The sequence below is a fragment of the Pseudophryne corroboree genome, chromosome 6, assembly GCF_028390025.1.
Source record: "Pseudophryne corroboree isolate aPseCor3 chromosome 6, aPseCor3.hap2, whole genome shotgun sequence".
Lineage (NCBI taxonomy): Eukaryota > Metazoa > Chordata > Amphibia > Anura > Myobatrachidae > Pseudophryne > Pseudophryne corroboree.
In genome coordinates this window covers 222,851,151-222,871,859 of record NC_086449.1, presented here as the reverse complement: position 1 = coordinate 222,871,859, position 20,709 = coordinate 222,851,151, and positions in this window count along the sequence as shown.

The following is a 20,709-nucleotide window of genomic DNA, read 5'->3' as shown; positions in this document are numbered from 1 at the left end:
AGTAGTATCTTTCAAATGATAGGGGTTTTGTAGTACCACGGGCTGCAAAAAATAGTCACAATATTGTGAGAGGGTTTGACATAAAGAGCCACGTGCCGAGATTATAGGTCTGCCAGGCGGCAGACTGAGAGACTTATGTATCTTCGGCAGAATATACAGAAGAGGGATTTTGGGAAAATCCTGTATCAAAAAGTTCTTGGTGTGTACATCAATCCATCCATTAGTGAAACCAAGTTCAATGATGGAATCAATTTCTCTTTTATATAAACCAGTAGGGTCAAAAGATAATTTTTTATAGCAACTCTGAATGGACAGTTGTCTGTCCACCTCCCTGATGTAGTCATCCCTGTTAAGGACAACAATACCACCGCCTTTATCGGCGGGGCGAATTATAATTTGTTGGTTATTTTTCAAGGACTGTATTGCTTTAATTTCATTAGAAGTTAAATTTTGAAAGTGTTTTTTCTTGTGTCTGATCTTAGGTATTGTGTCCCTCTTAACTAGGCGTATGAAGGTTTCTATAGCAGAGTTATTACTAGGTGGATCAAATGTACTTTTTGCTGAAAAAGGTAAATGTCTAGCAGTACTGGTTGTGTTGCCTTGTCTAGAAAAGAAGTCTTTTAGTCTGAGTTGTCTGTGAAATCTATATAATTCAGTCTCCCATTGGAAGTCAGTTTGTTGAAAGGTCTGTACAAAGGTTAATCCTTTAGTTAACACTGCATGTTCCGGCTCACTGAGAATATAATCGGAGAGATTAAAAACAACTATTTCTTCAGTGTTTTTGGTAATCTGTCTGGGCCCCTTCTTATGTTTGACCCCCCCTCGTCTGCAGGGTCTCTTTCTGTGTGATTTTTGTTGCGTGTAAGTGTCTGCTCCCTTAAAAAAGATTTCTTGGAGGAGGAGGACTGATCTGAGTCACTTTGTGATGTGTGTGACTCTATGTCTGTAAATGTCCGATTCTGTCTATATCTATTTGTTTGTGCACCTCTCCAAACCCTTCGGGTACTTTGATTCAAAAGCCAATAATAGACTCGTGAGTCTTTGTAGTCATCCTTGACTTTTCTATATTTGATTTTTTTAAAGGCTATTAGTTCATTTTTGAACTTTAGTATATTTTCATTCAGTTTGGTGAACCACTCAGTATTACTGTCTTTTTTTAAAACATCAGTTCCACTTTCCTCACAAGCACTAATGTCCAACTTGAGACTCTCCATTTCCGTATTCACTTGCTGTATAACTAATATCATCAAATCAAAGCTGCACTGGTTTAAGATCAGGCACCACTGACGGCAAAATTCCTTGTTATTGCGACCGATCGTAGGCTGGTTTTTGATGCGGAAGCCACGTGGAATCAATTTGTCTTTGTGATATTGTGAAAGTGTCAAACCGTGGAGTTCTAATTCCACGAGACGCTTATTTAGTTTAAGCAGATCAGAATAAACATCATTGGGGCTATCCGCATCAAAAGCCAGTTGCTCTGTATCTTTAAACAGAATCTTGGATATGTCTTTTTCTAAAAAACGCTTGGTGCCAGTGAGGTCGCCAAAATCTGAATCCATAGCAGCTTATCAATGGACAAAAGTGGTATATCAACCACTGCAAACAACAAAAAAATTTAACAATAAAAAAAATAAAAAAGTAAATAAATTTCTAACTAAACAATAAATGTTTGTGGTGCAATTCACAAAACCAAAACATATGGTACCAAATAAAGTCCAGAGGTGAAGCGCACACACTTAAAGGATGTTAGAAGGGTGCCGTGTCAATTGTTATTGATACCATAGTTCCCAATGCTTACCCTGAAAGGGTTTAGACAAAAGGAGACCAGCACACCACCATATGAAAAAATATGAAAAGCATTTAATGAATCAGTAGCATTATCAGGCCTTTTGAAAAAAAATTTAAGTACTCATCATGAGGCTTTCAGCAGTATTCAAGCAGAACAGCCATCCCAACGGCCCGTTTCGGTTGTCACACCTTCATCATGGGGTCAGCTACAACATAGTGTTCAAACAGAGAACCTTATAAAGCTGTGCAATTTGCATAAATCAGATACACCTGTTTTGCCCAATCACCAGTGATTCAAAAACCTCCCAGGGGTATGTGAACAGTCCAGTGTGGAACTACAAAAGCAAGACAAAGTTGCCCAGACCACTATCAACAGTTCCGTTGTACCGGAAGTGACAACACGCGACCGCGTTTGTCAACATCCGCCATGTAACGGAACTCAAGTGCCGGGGTACGTTTCCACGGCACTAGCATAAGTACCGCTGTGCCGGAAGTGATGTCGCGTCATCGCGACAATCAACTTCCGCCAATACAAAAACCGGCCTCAGATCACTGGCAATGTCACCGCCTATGTGTTCAAGGTACACAACTTGTCACATACATTAATCTATACATAAAAATAAAAATAAAAAATACAGCATAAGAATATCAAATGAAAAAAGAAAATAACACATAATAAAAAGTATATTATAGGACATAATGAAAAATAACCTGTATGTCGATAATTATTCTACGGGCCAATAGGTCCTATATAAATATCATCTTGAACAGGCATACACAGCCGCATTAGTAGGAGAATATCGACATAGAGGCTAATTGATCATAAAAAACAAATTATATAAAAAACACAAAAATAGAAATGGTAGTAAGTTGCATTAGTGGCATAGTCAACAGCGATCCCAGATAGAGACAATTTATCATGAAGTATACTATCTTGGTCAGTTGACTGTAAAACAGTGGTACCAATGAAAATTCAAATGAAAGGAGTCAAAATAAGTTCTTCATTCAAACCACTGGGCGCAGTTGAATTTAACTTGTAGATCCATTCACATTCACGTTGCAGAAGTAACCGATGTCTATCGCCTCCCCTACGTAGTGGGGGGATGTGATCTATTGGCATACATCTAAAATCAGCCATAGTGTGACCACTGGTAACAAAATGCCTGGCTACTGGTGGTGTGCTGGAATCTAAAGCTGTAAAGGCCTTCTTGATTGAACTCCTGTGCATGGATATGCGTTCCTTTAGCATACGGATAGTTTTACCCACGTAGAGTTTGTTACATGGACAGAGAATGATGTATACCACATAGCGAGAATCGCACGTCAGTCGATGTCTTATAGTATAGCTACTTTTGGTAATTGGATGTGTAAAGGTTTTTCCCAACAAGAGAAATCTGCAATTTGCACAGCCCGCACACTTATAGGCTCCTTTTTGCAGTGAAAGCCAATGCAAATTAGTGTGTATACCTGGACTAATGTCAGAGAATGTGATACGTTCTCTTAAGTTGCGACTTCTCTTATAACTGAAGAGAGGTGGATTCGTGCATCTAGGTCCAAGGATCGGGTCAGCTTGTAGTATGTGCCAATGCTTAGTAATGATCTTCCTAATTAAACCAGAGGAAGTGCAGTAAGTCGTAGGAAAAACCAATCTGTCAGAAGTAGCATCGACACGTTGTGTAGATAGAAGATCATCCTGTTTCAGCAGCAAACATCGATCTATTGCTTCATCGACTTCATCTTTACTGTACCCCCGCTGGATGAAGTTATCACCCATTTTGTGTAGGGCTATAGGGAGCTTAGAAGGATCTGATGTTGTTCTAACAACTCTAACGAGTTGTGAGTAGGGGAGTCCTTTCTTCAAGGGCCGTGGATGAAAGCTGTCTGCCAAAAGTAGTGTATTTTTGTCCGTGGGTTTTTTGAATAATTCCGTATGGAAGGAGTTATTTTTAATAGATACCAAAACGTCCAGGAACTCAATACTGTCGGCACTACTCCTGCACGTGAAAGTGATATTCTCAACCTTATGGTTTAATTGCTCCACAAACAATTCTAGATCTACAATTGTCCCTGACCAAACAAAAAATAAATCATCAATATACCGAAAATAACAACTTATAAATTTGGAGAAAAGTGGATCTGATGTGATATATGTGGTCTCAAAATCATACATAAAAATATTGGCATAAGACGGTGCCATGTTTGAACCCATGGCGGTTCCTTGAAGCTGTAAAAAAAATGCATTATTAAACAAAAAATAATTTTTATGCAAAATAATCTCCATAAGCAAAATCAAATAATCAACAGGTGGACCTTTATAATGGGGATTAAGCATCAATACACGGCGCACTGCCTCAATGCCTGCATTGTGTGTAATATTCGTATATAGACTGGTTACGTCCAAGGAAACCAAAAGACAGTTAACAGGTGGTATCCCAAACTGTTTTAATTTCAACAAAAAATCAGTAGTATCTTTCAAATGATAGGGGTTTTGTAGTACCACGGGCTGCAAAAAATAGTCACAATATTGTGAGAGGGTTTGACATAAAGAGCCACGTGCCGAGATTATAGGTCTGCCAGGCGGCAGACTGAGAGACTTATGTATCTTCGGCAGAATATACAGAAGAGGGATTTTGGGAAAATCCTGTATCAAAAAGTTCTTGGTGTGTACATCAATCCATCCATTAGTGAAACCAAGTTCAATGATGGAATCAATTTCTCTTTTATATAAACCAGTAGGGTCAAAAGATAATTTTTTATAGCAACTCTGAATGGACAGTTGTCTGTCCACCTCCCTGATGTAGTCATCCCTGTTAAGGACAACAATACCACCGCCTTTATCGGCGGGGCGAATTATAATTTGTTGGTTATTTTTCAAGGACTGTATTGCTTTAATTTCATTAGAAGTTAAATTTTGAAAGTGTTTTTTCTTGTGTCTGATCTTAGGTATTGTGTCCCTCTTAACTAGGCGTATGAAGGTTTCTATAGCAGAGTTATTACTAGGTGGATCAAATGTACTTTTTGCTGGAAAAGGTAAATGTCTAGCAGTACTGGTTGTGTTGCCTTGTCTAGAAAAGAAGTCTTTTAGTCTGAGTTGTCTGTGAAATCTATATAATTCAGTCTCCCATTGGAAGTCAGTTTGTTGAAAGGTCTGTACAAAGGTTAATCCTTTAGTTAACACTGCATGTTCCGGCTCACTGAGAATATAATCGGAGAGATTAAAAACAACTATTTCTTCAGTGTTTTTGGTAATCTGTCTGGGCCCCTTCTTATGTTTGACCCCACCTCGTCTGCAGGGTCTCTTTCTGTGTGATTTTTGTTGCGTGTAAGTGTCTGCTCCCTTAAAAAAGATTTCTTGGAGGAGGAGGACTGATCTGAGTCACTTTGTGATGTGTGTGACTCTATGTCTGTAAATGTCCGATTCTGTCTATATCTATTTGTTTGTGCACCTCTCCAAACCCTTCGGGTACTTTGATTCAAAAGCCAATAATAGACTCGTGAGTCTTTGTAGTCATCCTTGACTTTTCTATATTTGATTTTTTTAAAGGCTATTAGTTCATTTTTGAACTTTAGTATATTTTCATTCAGTTTGGTGAACCACTCAGTATTACTGTCTTTTTTTAAAACATCAGTTCCACTTTCCTCACAAGCACTAATGTCCAACTTGAGACTCTCCATTTCCGTATTCACTTGCTGTATAACTAATATCATCAAATCAAAGCTGCACTGGTTTAAGATCAGGCACCACTGACGGCAAAATTCCTTGTTATTGCGACCGATCGTAGGCTGGTTTTTGATGCGGAAGCCACGTGGAATCAATTTGTCTTTGTGATATTGTGAAAGTGTCAAACCGTGGAGTTCTAATTCCACGAGACGCTTATTTAGTTTAAGCAGATCAGAATAAACATCATTGGGGCTATCCGCATCAAAAGCCAGCTGCTCTGTATCTTTAAACAGAATCTTGGATATGTCTTTTTCTAAAAAACGCTTGGTGCCAGTGAGGTCGCCAAAATCTGAATCCATAGCAGCTTATCAATGGACAAAAGTGGTATATCAACCACTGCAAACAACAAAAAAATTTAACAATAAAAAAAATAAAAAAGTAAATAAATTTCTAACTAAACAATAAATGTTTGTGGTGCAATTCACAAAACCAAAACATATGGTACTAAATAAAGTCCAGAGGTGAAGCGCACACACTTAAAGGATGTTAGAAGGGTGCCGTGTCAATTGTTATTGATACCATAGTTCCCAATGCTTACCCTGAAAGGGTTTAGACAAAAGGAGACCAGCACACCACCATATGAAAAAATATGAAAAGCATTTAATGAATCAGTAGCATTATCAGGCCTTTTGAAAAAAAATTTAAGTACTCATCATGAGGCTTTCAGCAGTATTCAAGCAGAACAGCCAACCCAACGGCCAGTTTCGGTTGTCACACCTTCATCATGGGGTCAGCTACAACATATTGTTCAAACAGAGAACCTTATAAAGCTGTGCAATTTGCATAAATCAGATACACCTGTTTTGCCCAATCACCAGTGATTCAAAAACCTCCCAGGGGTATGTGAACAGTCCAGTGTGGAACTACAAAAGCAAGACAAAGTTGCCCAGACCACTATCAACAGTTCCGTTGTACCGGAAGTGACAACACGCGACCGCGTTTGTCAACATCCGCCATGTAACGGAACTCAAGTGCCGGGGTACGTTTCCACGGCACTAGCATAAGTACCGCTGTGCCGGAAGTGATGTCGCGTCATCGCGACAATCAACTTCCGCCAATACAAAAACCGGCCTCAGATCACTGGCAATGTCACCGCCTATGTGTTCAAGGTACACAACTTGTCACATACATTAATCTATACATAAAAATAAAAATAAAAAATACAGCATAAGAATATCAAATGAAAAAAGAAAATAACACATAATAAAAAGTATATTATAGGACATAATGAAAAATAACCTGTATGTCGATAATTATTCTACGGGCCAATAGGTCCTATATAAATATCATCTTGAACAGGCATACACAGCCGCATTAGTAGGAGAATATCGACATAGAGGCTAATTGATCATAAAAAACAAATTATATAAAAAACACAAAAATAGAAATGGTAGTAAGTTGCATTAGTGGCATAGTCAACAGCGATCCCAGATAGAGACAATTTATCATGAAGTATACTATCTTGGTCAGTTGACTGTAAAACAGTGGTACCAATGAAAATTCAAATGAAAGGAGTCAAAATAAGTTCTTCATTCAAACCACTGGGCGCAGTTGAATTTAACTTGTAGATCCATTCACATTCACGTTGCAGAAGTAACCGATGTCTATCGCCTCCCCTACGTAGTGGGGGGATGTGATCTATTGGCATACATCTAAAATCAGCCATAGTGTGACCACTGGTAACAAAATGCCTGGCTACTGGTGGTGTGCTGGAATCTAAAGCTGTAAAGGCCTTCTTGATTGAACTCCTGTGCATGGATATGCGTTCCTTTAGCATACGGATAGTTTTACCCACGTAGAGTTTGTTACATGGACAGAGAATGATGTATACCACATAGCGAGAATCGCACGTCAGTCGATGTCTTATAGTATAGCTACTTTTGGTAATTGGATGTGTAAAGGTTTTTCCCAACAAGAGAAATCTGCAATTTGCACAGCCCGCACACTTATAGGCTCCTTTTTGCAGTGAAAGCCAATGCAAATTAGTGTGTATACCTGGACTAATGTCAGAGAATGTGATACGTTCTCTTAAGTTGCGACTTCTCTTATAACTGAAGAGAGGTGGATTCGTGCAACTAGGTCCAAGGATCGGGTCAGCTTGTAGTATGTGCCAATGCTTAGTAATGATCTTCCTAATTAAACCAGAGGAAGTGCAGTAAGTCGTAGGAAAAACCAATCTGTCAGAAGTAGCATCGACACGTTGTGTAGATAGAAGATCATCCTGTTTCAGCAGCAAACATCGATCTATTGCTTCATCGACTTCATCTTTACTGTACCCCCGCTGGATGAAGTTATCACCCATTTTGTGTAGGGCTATAGGGAGCTTAGAAGGATCTGATGTTGTTCTAACAACTCTAACGAGTTGTGAGTAGGGGAGTCCTTTCTTCAAGGGCCGTGGATGAAAGCTGTCTGCCAAAAGTAGTGTATTTTTGTCCGTGGGTTTTTTGAATAATTCCGTATGGAAGGAGTTATTTTTAATAGATACCAAAACGTCCAGGAACTCAATACTGTCGGCACTACTCCTGCACGTGAAAGTGATATTCTCAACCTTATGGTTTAATTGCTCCACAAACAATTCTAGATCTACAATTGTCCCTGACCAAACAAAAAATAAATCATCAATATACCGAAAATAACAACTTATAAATTTGGAGAAAAGTGGATCTGATGTGATATATGTGGTCTCAAAATCATACATAAAAATATTGGCATAAGACGGTGCCATGTTTGAACCCATGGCGGTTCCTTGAAGCTGTAAAAAAAATGCATTATTAAACAAAAAATAATTTTTATGCAAAATAATCTCCATAAGCAAAATCAAATAATCAACAGGTGGACCTTTATAATGGGGATTAAGCATCAATACACGGCGCACTGCCTCAATGCCTGCATTGTGTGTAATATTCGTATATAGACTGGTTACGTCCAAGGAAACCAAAAGACAGTTAACAGGTGGTATCCCAAACTGTTTTAATTTCAACAAAAAATCAGTAGTATCTTTCAAATGATAGGGGTTTTGTAGTACCACGGGCTGCAAAAAATAGTCACAATATTGTGAGAGGGTTTGACATAAAGAGCCACGTGCCGAGATTATAGGTCTGCCAGGCGGCAGACTGAGAGACTTATGTATCTTCGGCAGAATATACAGAAGAGGGATTTTGGGAAAATCCTGTATCAAAAAGTTCTTGGTGTGTACATCAATCCATCCATTAGTGAAACCAAGTTCAATGATGGAATCAATTTCTCTTTTATATAAACCAGTAGGGTCAAAAGATAATTTTTTATAGCAACTCTGAATGGACAGTTGTCTGTCCACCTCCCTGATGTAGTCATCCCTGTTAAGGACAACAATACCACCGCCTTTATCGGCGGGGCGAATTATAATTTGTTGGTTATTTTTCAAGGACTGTATTGCTTTAATTTCATTAGAAGTTAAATTTTGAAAGTGTTTTTTCTTGTGTCTGATCTTAGGTATTGTGTCCCTCTTAACTAGGCGTATGAAGGTTTCTATAGCAGAGTTATTACTAGGTGGATCAAATGTACTTTTTGCTGGAAAAGGTAAATGTCTAGCAGTACTGGTTGTGTTGCCTTGTCTAGAAAAGAAGTCTTTTAGTCTGAGTTGTCTGTGAAATCTATATAATTCAGTCTCCCATTGGAAGTCAGTTTGTTGAAAGGTCTGTACAAAGGTTAATCCTTTAGTTAACACTGCATGTTCCGGCTCACTGAGAATATAATCGGAGAGATTAAAAACAACTATTTCTTCAGTGTTTTTGGTAATCTGTCTGGGCCCCTTCTTATGTTTGACCCCACCTCGTCTGCAGGGTCTCTTTCTGTGTGATTTTTGTTGCGTGTAAGTGTCTGCTCCCTTAAAAAAGATTTCTTGGAGGAGGAGGACTGATCTGAGTCACTTTGTGATGTGTGTGACTCTATGTCTGTAAATGTCCGATTCTGTCTATATCTATTTGTTTGTGCACCTCTCCAAACCCTTCGGGTACTTTGATTCAAAAGCCAATAATAGACTCGTGAGTCTTTGTAGTCATCCTTGACTTTTCTATATTTGATTTTTTTAAAGGCTATTAGTTCATTTTTGAACTTTAGTATATTTTCATTCAGTTTGGTGAACCACTCAGTATTACTGTCTTTTTTTAAAACATCAGTTCCACTTTCCTCACAAGCACTAATGTCCAACTTGAGACTCTCCATTTCCGTATTCACTTGCTGTATAACTAATATCATCAAATCAAAGCTGCACTGGTTTAAGATCAGGCACCACTGACGGCAAAATTCCTTGTTATTGCGACCGATCGTAGGCTGGTTTTTGATGCGGAAGCCACGTGGAATCAATTTGTCTTTGTGATATTGTGAAAGTGTCAAACCGTGGAGTTCTAATTCCACGAGACGCTTATTTAGTTTAAGCAGATCAGAATAAACATCATTGGGGCTATCCGCATCAAAAGCCAGCTGCTCTGTATCTTTAAACAGAATCTTGGATATGTCTTTTTCTAAAAAACGCTTGGTGCCAGTGAGGTCGCCAAAATCTGAATCCATAGCAGCTTATCAATGGACAAAAGTGGTATATCAACCACTGCAAACAACAAAAAAATTTAACAATAAAAAAAATAAAAAAGTAAATAAATTTCTAACTAAACAATAAATGTTTGTGGTGCAATTCACAAAACCAAAACATATGGTACTAAATAAAGTCCAGAGGTGAAGCGCACACACTTAAAGGATGTTAGAAGGGTGCCGTGTCAATTGTTATTGATACCATAGTTCCCAATGCTTACCCTGAAAGGGTTTAGACAAAAGGAGACCAGCACACCACCATATGAAAAAATATGAAAAGCATTTAATGAATCAGTAGCATTATCAGGCCTTTTGAAAAAAAATTTAAGTACTCATCATGAGGCTTTCAGCAGTATTCAAGCAGAACAGCCAACCCAACGGCCAGTTTCGGTTGTCACACCTTCATCATGGGGTCAGCTACAACATATTGTTCAAACAGAGAACCTTATAAAGCTGTGCAATTTGCATAAATCAGATACACCTGTTTTGCCCAATCACCAGTGATTCAAAAACCTCCCAGGGGTATGTGAACAGTCCAGTGTGGAACTACAAAAGCAAGACAAAGTTGCCCAGACCACTATCAACAGTTCCGTTGTACCGGAAGTGACAACACGCGACCGCGTTTGTCAACATCCGCCATGTAACGGAACTCAAGTGCCGGGGTACGTTTCCACGGCACTAGCATAAGTACCGCTGTGCCGGAAGTGATGTCGCGTCATCGCGACAATCAACTTCCGCCAATACAAAAACCGGCCTCAGATCACTGGCAATGTCACCGCCTATGTGTTCAAGGTACACAACTTGTCACATACATTAATCTATACATAAAAATAAAAATAAAAAATACAGCATAAGAATATCAAATGAAAAAAGAAAATAACACATAATAAAAAGTATATTATAGGACATAATGAAAAATAACCTGTATGTCGATAATTATTCTACGGGCCAATAGGTCCTATATAAATATCATCTTGAACAGGCATACACAGCCGCATTAGTAGGAGAATATCGACATAGAGGCTAATTGATCATAAAAAACAAATTATATAAAAAACACAAAAATAGAAATGGTAGTAAGTTGCATTAGTGGCATAGTCAACAGCGATCCCAGATAGAGACAATTTATCATGAAGTATACTATCTTGGTCAGTTGACTGTAAAACAGTGGTACCAATGAAAATTCAAATGAAAGGAGTCAAAATAAGTTCTTCATTCAAACCACTGGGCGCAGTTGAATTTAACTTGTAGATCCATTCACATTCACGTTGCAGAAGTAACCGATGTCTATCGCCTCCCCTACGTAGTGGGGGGATGTGATCTATTGGCATACATCTAAAATCAGCCATAGTGTGACCACTGGTAACAAAATGCCTGGCTACTGGTGGTGTGCTGGAATCTAAAGCTGTAAAGGCCTTCTTGATTGAACTCCTGTGCATGGATATGCGTTCCTTTAGCATACGGATAGTTTTACCCACGTAGAGTTTGTTACATGGACAGAGAATGATGTATACCACATAGCGAGAATCGCACGTCAGTCGATGTCTTATAGTATAGCTACTTTTGGTAATTGGATGTGTAAAGGTTTTTCCCAACAAGAGAAATCTGCAATTTGCACAGCCCGCACACTTATAGGCTCCTTTTTGCAGTGAAAGCCAATGCAAATTAGTGTGTATACCTGGACTAATGTCAGAGAATGTGATACGTTCTCTTAAGTTGCGACTTCTCTTATAACTGAAGAGAGGTGGATTCGTGCAACTAGGTCCAAGGATCGGGTCAGCTTGTAGTATGTGCCAATGCTTAGTAATGATCTTCCTAATTAAACCAGAGGAAGTGCAGTAAGTCGTAGGAAAAACCAATCTGTCAGAAGTAGCATCGACACGTTGTGTAGATAGAAGATCATCCTGTTTCAGCAGCAAACATCGATCTATTGCTTCATCGACTTCATCTTTACTGTACCCCCGCTGGATGAAGTTATCACCCATTTTGTGTAGGGCTATAGGGAGCTTAGAAGGATCTGATGTTGTTCTAACAACTCTAACGAGTTGTGAGTAGGGGAGTCCTTTCTTCAAGGGCCGTGGATGAAAGCTGTCTGCCAAAAGTAGTGTATTTTTGTCTGTGGGTTTTTTGAATAATTCCGTATGGAAGGAGTTATTTTTAATAGATACCAAAACGTCCAGGAACTCAATACTGTCGGCACTACTCCTGCACGTGAAAGTGATATTCTCAACCTTATGGTTTAATTGCTCCACAAACAATTCTAGATCTACAATTGTCCCTGACCAAACAAAAAATAAATCATCAATATACCGAAAATAACAATTTATAAATTTGGAGAAAAGTGGATCTGATGTGATATATGTGGTCTCAAAATCATACATAAAAATATTGGCATAAGACGGTGCCATGTTTGAACTCATGGCGGTTCCTTGAAGCTGTAAAAAAAATGCATTATTAAACAAAAAATAATTTTTATGCAAAATAATCTCCATAAGCAAAATCAAATAATCAACGGGTGGACCTTTATAATGGGGATTAAGCATCAATACACGGCGCACTGCCTCAATGCCTGCATTGTGTGTAATATTCGTATATAGACTGGTTACGTCCAAGGAAACCAAAAGACAGTTAACAGGTGGTATCCCAAACTGTTTTAATTTCAACAAAAAATCAGTAGTATCTTTCAAATGATAGGGGTTTTGTAGTACCACGGGCTGCAAAAAATAGTCACAATATTGTGAGAGGGTTTGACATAAAGAGCCACGTGCCGAGATTATAGGTCTGCCAGGCGGCAGACTGAGAGACTTATGTATCTTCGGCAGAATATACAGAAGAGGGATTTTGGGAAAATCCTGTATCAAAAAGTTCTTGGTGTGTACATCAATCCATCCATTAGTGAAACCAAGTTCAATGATGGAATCAATTTCTCTTTTATATAAACCAGTAGGGTCAAAAGATAATTTTTTATAGCAACTCTGAATGGACAGTTGTCTGTCCACCTCCCTGATGTAGTCATCCCTGTTAAGGACAACAATACCACCGCCTTTATCGGCGGGGCGAATTATAATTTGTTGGTTATTTTTCAAGGACTGTATTGCTTTAATTTCATTAGAAGTTAAATTTTGAAAGTGTTTTTTCTTGTGTCTGATCTTAGGTATTGTGTCCCTCTTAACTAGGCGTATGAAGGTTTCTATAGCAGAGTTATTACTAGGTGGATCAAATGTACTTTTTGCTGAAAAAGGTAAATGTCTAGCAGTACTGGTTGTGTTGCCTTGTCTAGAAAAGAAGTCTTTTAGTCTGAGTTGTCTGTGAAATCTATATAATTCAGTCTCCCATTGGAAGTCAGTTTGTTGAAAGGTCTGTACAAAGGTTAATCCTTTAGTTAACACTGCATGTTCCGGCTCACTGAGAATATAATCGGAGATATTAAAAACAACTATTTCTTCAGTGTTTTTGGTAATCTGTCTGGGCCCCTTCTTATGTTTGACCCCCCCTCGTCTGCAGGGTCTCTTTCTGTGTGATTTTTGTTGCGTGTAAGTGTCTGCTCCCTTAAAAAAGATTTCTTGGAGGAGGAGGACTGATCTGAGTCACTTTGTGATGTGTGTGACTCTATGTCTGTAAATGTCCGATTCTGTCTATATCTATTTGTTTGTGCACCTCTCCAAACCCTTCGGGTACTTTGATTCAAAAGCCAATAATAGACTCGTGAGTCTTTGTAGTCATCCTTGACTTTTCTATATTTGATTTTTTTAAAGGCTATTAGTTCATTTTTGAACTTTAGTATATTTTCATTCAGTTTGGTGAACCACTCAGTATTACTGTCTTTTTTTAAAACATCAGTTCCACTTTCCTCACAAGCACTAATGTCCAACTTGAGACTCTCCATTTCCGTATTCACTTGCTGTATAACTAATATCATCAAATCAAAGCTGCACTGGTTTAAGATCAGGCACCACTGACGGCAAAATTCCTTGTTATTGCGACCGATCGTAGGCTGGTTTTTGATGCGGAAGCCACGTGGAATCAATTTGTCTTTGTGATATTGTGAAAGTGTCAAACCGTGGAGTTCTAATTCCACGAGACGCTTATTTAGTTTAAGCAGATCAGAATAAACATCATTGGGGCTATCCGCATCAAAAGCCAGTTGCTCTGTATCTTTAAACAGAATCTTGGATATGTCTTTTTCTAAAAAACGCTTGGTGCCAGTGAGGTCGCCAAAATCTGAATCCATAGCAGCTTATCAATGGACAAAAGTGGTATATCAACCACTGCAAACAACAAAAAAATTTAACAATAAAAAAAATAAAAAAGTAAATAAATTTCTAACTAAACAATAAATGTTTGTGGTGCAATTCACAAAACCAAAACATATGGTACTAAATAAAGTCCAGAGGTGAAGCGCACACACTTAAAGGATGTTAGAAGGGTGCCGTGTCAATTGTTATTGATACCATAGTTCCCAATGCTTACCCTGAAAGGGTTTAGACAAAAGGAGACCAGCACACCACCATATGAAAAAATATGAAAAGCATTTAATGAATCAGTAGCATTATCAGGCCTTTTGAAAAAAAATTTAAGTACTCATCATGAGGCTTTCAGCAGTATTCAAGCAGAACAGCCATCCCAACGGCCCGTTTCGGTTGTCACACCTTCATCATGGGGTCAGCTACAACATAGTGTTCAAACAGAGAACCTTATAAAGCTGTGCAATTTGCATAAATCAGATACACCTGTTTTGCCCAATCACCAGTGATTCAAAAACCTCCCAGGGGTATGTGAACAGTCCAGTGTGGAACTACAAAAGCAAGACAAAGTTGCCCAGACCACTATCAACAGTTCCGTTGTACCGGAAGTGACAACACGCGACCGCGTTTGTCAACATCCGCCATGTAACGGAACTCAAGTGCCGGGGTACGTTTCCACGGCACTAGCATAAGTACCGCTGTGCCGGAAGTGATGTCGCGTCATCGCGACAATCAACTTCCGCCAATACAAAAACCGGCCTCAGATCACTGGCAATGTCACCGCCTATGTGTTCAAGGTACACAACTTGTCACATACATTAATCTATACATAAAAATAAAAATAAAAAATACAGCATAAGAATATCAAATGAAAAAAGAAAATAACACATAATAAAAAGTATATTATAGGACATAATGAAAAATAACCTGTATGTCGATAATTATTCTACGGGCCAATAGGTCCTATATAAATATCATCTTGAACAGGCATACACAGCCGCATTAGTAGGAGAATATCGACATAGAGGCTAATTGATCATAAAAAACAAATTATATAAAAAACACAAAAATAGAAATGGTAGTAAGTTGCATTAGTGGCATAGTCAACAGCGATCCCAGATAGAGACAATTTATCATGAAGTATACTATCTTGGTCAGTTGACTGTAAAACAGTGGTACCAATGAAAATTCAAATGAAAGGAGTCAAAATAAGTTCTTCATTCAAACCACTGGGCGCAGTTGAATTTAACTTGTAGATCCATTCACATTCACGTTGCAGAAGTAACCGATGTCTATCGCCTCCCCTACGTAGTGGGGGGATGTGATCTATTGGCATACATCTAAAATCAGCCATAGTGTGACCACTGGTAACAAAATGCCTGGCTACTGGTGGTGTGCTGGAATCTAAAGCTGTAAAGGCCTTCTTGATTGAACTCCTGTGCATGGATATGCGTTCCTTTAGCATACGGATAGTTTTACCCACGTAGAGTTTGTTACATGGACAGAGAATGATGTATACCACATAGCGAGAATCGCACGTCAGTCGATGTCTTATAGTATAGCTACTTTTGGTAATTGGATGTGTAAAGGTTTTTCCCAACAAGAGAAATCTGCAATTTGCACAGCCCGCACACTTATAGGCTCCTTTTTGCAGTGAAAGCCAATGCAAATTAGTGTGTATACCTGGACTAATGTCAGAGAATGTGATACGTTCTCTTAAGTTGCGACTTCTCTTATAACTGAAGAGAGGTGGATTCGTGCAACTAGGTCCAAGGATCGGGTCAGCTTGTAGTATGTGCCAATGCTTAGTAATGATCTTCCTAATTAAACCAGAGGAAGTGCAGTAAGTCGTAGGAAAAACCAATCTGTCAGAAGTAGCATCGACACGTTGTGTAGATAGAAGATCATCCTGTTTCAGCAGCAAACATCGATCTATTGCTTCATCGACTTCATCTTTACTGTACCCCCGCTGGATGAAGTTATCACCCATTTTGTGTAGGGCTATAGGGAGCTTAGAAGGATCTGATGTTGTTCTAACAACTCTAACGAGTTGTGAGTAGGGGAGTCCTTTCTTCAAGGGCCGTGGATGAAAGCTGTCTGCCAAAAGTAGTGTATTTTTGTCTGTGGGTTTTTTGAATAATTCCGTATGGAAGGAGTTATTTTTAATAGATACCAAAACGTCCAGGAACTCAATACTGTCGGCACTACTCCTGCACGTGAAAGTGATATTCTCAACCTTATGGTTTAATTGCTCCACAAACAATTCTAGATCTACAATTGTCCCTGACCAAACAAAAAATAAATCATCAATATACCGAAAATAACAATTTATAAATTTGGAGAAAAGTGGATCTGATGTGATATATGTGGTCTCAAAATCATACATAAAAATATTGGCATAAGACGGTGCCATGTTTGAACTCATGGCGGTTCCTTGAAGCTGTAAAAAAAATGCATTATTAAACAAAAAATAATTTTTATGCAAAATAATCTCCATAAGCAAAATCAAATAATCAACGGGTGGACCTTTATAATGGGGATTAAGCATCAATACACGGCGCACTGCCTCAATGCCTGCATTGTGTGTAATATTCGTATATAGACTGGTTACGTCCAAGGAAACCAAAAGACAGTTAACAGGTGGTATCCCAAACTGTTTTAATTTCAACAAAAAATCAGTAGTATCTTTCAAATGATAGGGGTTTTGTAGTACCACGGGCTGCAAAAAATAGTCACAATATTGTGAGAGGGTTTGACATAAAGAGCCACGTGCCGAGATTATAGGTCTGCCAGGCGGCAGACTGAGAGACTTATGTATCTTCGGCAGAATATACAGAAGAGGGATTTTGGGAAAATCCTGTATCAAAAAGTTCTTGGTGTGTACATCAATCCATCCATTAGTGAAACCAAGTTCAATGATGGAATCAATTTCTCTTTTATATAAACCAGTAGGGTCAAAAGATAATTTTTTATAGCAACTCTGAATGGACAGTTGTCTGTCCACCTCCCTGATGTAGTCATCCCTGTTAAGGACAACAATACCACCGCCTTTATCGGCGGGGCGAATTATAATTTGTTGGTTATTTTTCAAGGACTGTATTGCTTTAATTTCATTAGAAGTTAAATTTTGAAAGTGTTTTTTCTTGTGTCTGATCTTAGGTATTGTGTCCCTCTTAACTAGGCGTATGAAGGTTTCTATAGCAGAGTTATTACTAGGTGGATCAAATGTACTTTTTGCTGAAAAAGGTAAATGTCTAGCAGTACTGGTTGTGTTGCCTTGTCTAGAAAAGAAGTCTTTTAGTCTGAGTTGTCTGTGAAATCTATATAATTCAGTCTCCCATTGGAAGTCAGTTTGTTGAAAGGTCTGTACAAAGGTTAATCCTTTAGTTAACACTGCATGTTCCGGCTCACTGAGAATATAATCGGAGATATTAAAAACAACTATTTCTTCAGTGTTTTTGGTAATCTGTCTGGGCCCCTTCTTATGTTTGACCCCCCCTCGTCTGCAGGGTCTCTTTCTGTGTGATTTTTGTTGCGTGTAAGTGTCTGCTCCCTTAAAAAAGATTTCTTGGAGGAGGAGGACTGATCTGAGTCACTTTGTGATGTGTGTGACTCTATGTCTGTAAATGTCCGATTCTGTCTATATCTATTTGTTTGTGCACCTCTCCAAACCCTTCGGGTACTTTGATTCAAAAGCCAATAATAGACTCGTGAGTCTTTGTAGTCATCCTTGACTTTTCTATATTTGATTTTTTTAAAGGCTATTAGTTCATTTTTGAACTTTAGTATATTTTCATTCAGTTTGGTGAACCACTCAGTATTACTGTCTTTTTTTAAAACATCAGTTCCACTTTCCTCACAAGCACTAATGTCCAACTTGAGACTCTCCATTTCCGTATTCACTTGCTGTATAACTAATATCATCAAATCAAAGCTGCACTGGTTTAAGATCAGGCACCACTGACGGCAAAATTCCTTGTTATTGCGACCGATCGTAGGCTGGTTTTTGATGCGGAAGCCACGTGGAATCAATTTGTCTTTGTGATATTGTGAAAGTGTCAAACCGTGGAGTTCTAATTCCACGAGACGCTTATTTAGTTTAAGCAGATCAGAATAAACATCATTGGGGCTATCCGCATCAAAAGCCAGTTGCTCTGTATCTTTAAACAGAATCTTGGATATGTCTTTTTCTAAAAAACGCTTGGTGCCAGTGAGGTCGCCAAAATCTGAATCCATAGCAGCTTATCAATGGACAAAAGTGGTATATCAACCACTGCAAACAACAAAAAAATTTAACAATAAAAAAAATAAAAAAGTAAATAAATTTCTAACTAAACAATAAATGTTTGTGGTGCAATTCACAAAACCAAAACATATGGTACTAAATAAAGTCCAGAGGTGAAGCGCACACACTTAAAGGATGTTAGAAGGGTGCCGTGTCAATTGTTATTGATACCATAGTTCCCAATGCTTACCCTGAAAGGGTTTAGACAAAAGGAGACCAGCACACCACCATATGAAAAAATATGAAAAGCATTTAATGAATCAGTAGCATTATCAGGCCTTTTGAAAAAAAATTTAAGTACTCATCATGAGGCTTTCAGCAGTATTCAAGCAGAACAGCCATCCCAACGGCCCGTTTCGGTTGTCACACCTTCATCATGGGGTCAGCTACAACATAGTGTTCAAACAGAGAACCTTATAAAGCTGTGCAATTTGCATAAATCAGATACACCTGTTTTGCCCAATCACCAGTGATTCAAAAACCTCCCAGGGGTATGTGAACAGTCCAGTGTGGAACTACAAAAGCAAGACAAAGTTGCCCAGACCACTATCAACAGTTCCGTTGTACCGGAAGTGACAACACGCGACCGCGTTTGTCAACATCCGCCATGTAACGGAACTCAAGTGCCGGGGTACGTTTCCACGGCACTAGCATAAGTACCGCTGTGCCGGAAGTGATGTCGCGTCATCGCGACAATCAACTTCCGCCAATACAAAAACCGGCCTCAGATCACTGGCAATGTCACCGCCTATGTGTTCAAGGTACACAACTTGTCACATACATTAATCTATACATAAAAATAAAAATAAAAAATACAGCATAAGAATATCAAATGAAAAAAGAAAATAACACATAATAAAAAGTATATTATAGGACATAATGAAAAATAACCTGTATGTCGATAATTATTCTACGGGCCAATAGGTCCTATATAAATATCATCTTGAACAGGCATACACAGCCGCATTAGTAGGAGAATATCGACATAGAGGCTAATTGATCATAAAAAACAAATTATATAAAAAACACAAAAATAGAAATGGTAGTAAGTTGCATTAGTGGCATAGTCAACAGCGATCCCAGATAGAGACAATTTATCATGAAGTATACTATCTTGGTCAGTTGACTGTAAAACAGTGGTACCAATGAAAATTCAAATGAAAGGAGTCAAAATAAGTTCTTCATTCAAACCACTGGGCGCAGTTGAATTTAACTTGTAGATCCATTCACATTCACGTTGCAGAAGTAACCGATGTCTATCGCCTCCCCTACGTAGTGGGGGGATGTGATCTATTGGCATACATCTAAAATCAGCCATAGTGTGACCACTGGTAACAAAATGCCTGGCTACTGGTGGTGTGCTGGAATCTAAAGCTGTAAAGGCCTTCTTGATTGAACTCCTGTGCATGGATATGCGTTCCTTTAGCATACGGATAGTTTTACCCACGTAGAGTTTGTTACATGGACAGAGAATGATGTATACCACATAGCGAGAATCGCACGTCAGTCGATGTCTTATAGTATAGCTACTTTTGGTAATTGGATGTGTAAAGGTTTTTCCCAACAAGAGAAATCTGCAATTTGCACAGCCCGCACACTTATAGGCTCCTTTTTGCAGTGAAAGCCAATGCAAATTAGTGTGTATACCTGGACTAATGTCAGAGAATGTGATACGTTCTCTTAAGTTGCGACTTCTCTTATAACTGAAGAGAGGTGGATTCGTGCAACTAGGTCCAAGGATCGGGTCAGCTTGTAGTATGTGCCAATGCTTAGTAATGATCTTCCTAATTAAACCAGAGGAAGTGCAGTAAGTCGTAGGAAAAACCAATCTGTCAGAAGTAGCATCGACACGTTGTGTAGATAGAAGATCATCCTGTTTCAGCAGCAAACATCGATCTATTGCTTCATCGACTTCATCTTTACTGTACCCCCGCTGGATGAAGTTATCACCCATTTTGTGTAGGGCTATAGGGAGCTTAGAAGGATCTGATGTTGTTCTAACAACTCTAACGAGTTGTGAGTAGGGGAGTCCTTTCTTCAAGGGCCGTGGATGAAAGCTGTCTGCCAAAAGTAGTGTATTTTTGTCCGTGGGTTTTTTGAATAAT